Below are 4,171 nucleotides of genomic sequence, written 5' to 3'. Positions count from 1 at the left end.
TCAGGGCTGGAAGCCGTCCGCAGGATCAAGGAGGAGGAGGTGCAGATCAGCTCTGCTGCTGTGGCAGAAAGCAGCTTTCTGTTGGCAGCCGCTGCTCTTTAGGAAGTCCCAGCCTTTGTGCATTTGTCCTCACCCCACCAGTCCTCTTCCACCCCTTCATTGTGCACAGGCTGAAACAATCGCCTGCGTGGCTCCGCTCAGAGGGAGGAAATGGCTGCTGGGGCTGGGGGAGGAAGCAAAGGCCAGCAAACAAGGCGGTGGGCATGCGGAGGGGAGCAGGGACCTCTTGAAATAGTAACACGGCAAGTGTCGTGATTAACATTCTCTGAAATCGTTGTAATAAGTATATTATCTTTTTCTGAATAGCCTTGAGAAAAACAGACGTACCAAACATGGCAACAAACAAAAAAGAGGTTTTACACAAACACAATTCTTCACAGGAACAAAGCTTGTGTCAGGATAAGTCGTATTAAAAGCAGAGCCAGGGATCACATGTCTGCTTTCCAGCAACCCCCATTCTTCTTCTCCAGTCTATTATGTGGCACAGTGTGATTAATGAGAGCTCTGAGTCAGGAATATATAACCATGATCAATCTTTAATATAAACAACAGATAAACTACCAAGTACTTGAGAGGGTGGGAAAATAATTTGTCTCTTATGGAGGTTGCCAGCGTATACACATAGCAGTCTCCTAACGTTTCCAAACAAAGTTTCCAAGGGAGTTAATCCTTTTCATGCCAAGCCTTTCCAAGGGTCAGTTTTCCTTTGAGAAAGGGGGACTGCAATTCTACCTTTCAGTGAGAGAAAAGCAGAGATTTCAGCCTTCCAGCAAGCACAGCCACAGCACTTCAGGGCTCTCAGGGAGGTGCTCGGCACCCTTCAGGCAGTCTAAGCAGCCAGGGCAACCGCCCAGGAAAGCTGTGCGAGGGCACTTCTCTGGGTAGCTGGGCATATTCCCCTGCTCTTTGTAATGCTCTCCTTTGATCCGGAGGCCTAAACAACCCAAATCCTACACGGGCGTTTGAAAAGTTAACAAGTGTTCACCGAGAGTGAGCGCTACACCACGGAGAATGGGGTTTCTTCCTCGGAAGCGGAGGAAAGGGAGAGGAATGTCGGTGCTTTCTCTGGCGTGCGGAAGGAAACAGGATGTAGTAGAAAAGCGGCCTGGATGAAAGTTGTGAACTCTGTTTTATTTCCTCCAAGGAATAGTGGGAAGATAGAGTAATGTGCCAAGCTATTATATTTTAAAATCTTTGTGCCGAAACACTTAATACAATTACTTTCAGATTGTTTCCTGCTTTCAAATGAAAGCATCAATGAAAAACAAATACAGATTTTAAATGGGAAGTTTTAAGCTAGTCTATATTTAGAGACTGTGAGATAAAACAGCTAATCACTTCAAATGTAACAACAGAAATTTAAAGTAATACATGGGTTCATTTATTTCGGTTATCCTCTCTCGTACCTGCAAGCAGATAGGGGGTTTGTAATAGACGTGATGATGCTGGCATGATGTTAACTGCTTGCTTTGACTTCCCGGCCACAAACAGAGCAGTTCTAATGAAAATCAAGAGGTGAATGATTTGCCTTCAGCAAGCTCACAGAAAACATACGGCTATTTGCACTTCCGGCCCAAGCACACAACCCCACGGCAAGATACGGCAACCCAGATTACGGATTTTACAGTCCTAGGTCTGCTTTGCAGCCTGGATCCCCTCCTCGCACTGGCGAGACTGGACAATGATCCGGACAAGCACTAAAAGATTATTTTCCGGGTGTAATTTTCTGTGAGTATAGCTCTCTGCATGACCATGCAGTGAGACAGTCCGAAGTGCAAAACCCACTTCTACAAATACTCTGCTGTTTGGTTTTATGCTTCAATTTTATAGTCCAAGTATCATAAGGAACATTAGAATTAAGATTAAAAATTAAAATTTCATGTACCAGCAGCGCACTACCATTACACTACTTTTTATTGTGGGCCATAGGTCAAATCTAGCAATTAATATACACACATATATCCAAAGTAAACTGCATCAAAATGCTCCAGTAAGTAATTATTTCTTCTCATAAAAGATCCAAGTGAGGGTGACCAAAAGCTAGGCTCATTCTAACACATCAGGGTAACTAGGGAATCTTGCTTCAGAACAGCAGTGGGCAAAACACAACACCCAGTTACTACAGGTCTTTCTAAAGGTCATTTACATAACATCTACTTCACTCAGTTGAGCTACCAAAATAACCAATAAACCATAGTTTTCGTTTAGAGCAAGAGCCAAAATATCCAAATTAGGTACAAAAGGAGAAGGAAAAGCTTATAAAAGTTGAACTAGGCAATAGTGATGATGAGAAATCTGTTGATCAGTGTAAAGTCAGAACAATTGATAGTCTTCACTGAAGTCTCTTAATTCCTCTTCAGGGTCCAGGCAAATGAACAAATCACTCTGATGGTTTTGTTTCTTGTTTTTAATTACCATAACCTCTTCATGGAATTACTGCCTTGCCAAGCATATCTGGGAATATTTTATCACCTATGCATGACAATAACTTAAATAGCCAGTGTCATGGTTTAAGCAGCTAATCAGATTTCATCATCATGCCTAATAAAAAAAAGTATTTTTTCTCTGCCTGAAAATACTTCTATCATGCAATAGCTGCATAAAGTAGTTCCACATTAGCCTCACATTTACATACTGATTAAAAAGCCTTACAGAAAGTAATGTTTAGATTTTTTTTAAAGAGATATTTCACCCACAATTGAACTTCATGTAAACTGAGGGTAATCTCTAGTGAAAGTAGCTTCTCCCTAGTCAGCCCTTTCTACATGAGGTGAAGCTTTAGGACACGAATTGTGAGCCTGGATTCCTGAACAATGTAAAAGGAAATGGAAACTCTGAGCTGCAAGCTGCCATTTACTCCCCACATGTAAACATGTCTGTTCTGGTGCAGCTGTCTGCTGGTAAACTCAGGAAAAGAAGAGTTCAAAGTCACAGAAGCACATGAACTGTGAACCTGGAGCTGGAGGCATGCTAGCTGTAAAGTACTGATATGTTCTTGTTTAAGTGAAAAATACCAAGGTGCACAACCGCCAAGATAAACTAGGATGACCAGTGATTTATCTAAGCGGATATCATATTTTTGTTAGTATAGTTAGGGATGAATAAACCAGATGTTTGTCCATTCTGACTCTGGCAATTTATCTGATGTGAACTTCCATTATTATGACTGATTTTGGAATGTAACAGATACTTTTTTTCTTTTTCTTCCTTTTTTTTTCCCCTCTCTCCTAACAGAGGGAGTTTTCCTGTTCATTTTTCTTCTGACGCATTTGCAGATGGCATACAACACAGGCACTCACCGCTACCACCGCTGGACACAAAGTCCAGCAGAAAACTACACATGCATATATTAAGGCTGAACATTTTTCATGCGATGAAGACAATTGTATCGGCTATCAAAGTTTTTACGTCCTCACTGGAGGTAACAGGTACTTTTCACCCTTTGCTAAAGAAAGATGCCAGGGCAGTATGTGCTCTGCAGAGGTATGGGCACTGGAGGTTTCTGACCATTGGCGTACCCTCCAAGCTGCAATACTCAAGCTCTAGCCCCTGGGACCTCTTCTAATATAAATTTCTTTGGAGAAAAAAAAAAAATTCTCCTGGAAATTTTCAACTTTTCCACAGAAACAAAATACATCAGCTGAAAACGAAGATTTACATTCAAGTACCTGGCCATCATACCCCACGACAGTGCTAATTCAATTCATGCTGCCTTCCTCCAAAGGCGACTTGTCTCCAGTGGCTGAGAGTCTCAGCCCTCAGCCGACTGCCGCTGCCTCCTGGCAGCCAGGGCTGCTCGGGGAGCTCGGCTCCCGGGAATACACTTCATCTAAGCACCGATTCCCTTGGGACCCCATAACAAGTTGTTTCAACCTTTTGCTGATTCCCTTGGGATCCCATAACAAGTTATTTCAACCTTTTGCTCAAAAACGTTTCTTCTGCCGTAAGAGATTAATTTTATCATTGAAATGCAGAGCAGCTTTAAATGAGAAACCAAAGGTTACAGCATAACCTCTCACAGTTATTCACTTTAAATACCAATTGCTAACTTTCCAAGAGCATCCCATACGTTAAACGAATAGGCACAATCACTCATACAAATTATTCCTAG

The sequence above is a fragment of the Phaethon lepturus genome, unplaced genomic scaffold (genome assembly GCF_000687285.1).
Source record: "Phaethon lepturus isolate BGI_N335 unplaced genomic scaffold, ASM68728v1 scaffold6279, whole genome shotgun sequence".
NCBI classification, from domain to species: Eukaryota; Metazoa; Chordata; class Aves; order Phaethontiformes; family Phaethontidae; genus Phaethon; species Phaethon lepturus.
The sequence above is the reverse complement of the archived record's forward strand: the minus strand, read 5'-3'. Positions refer to the sequence as shown.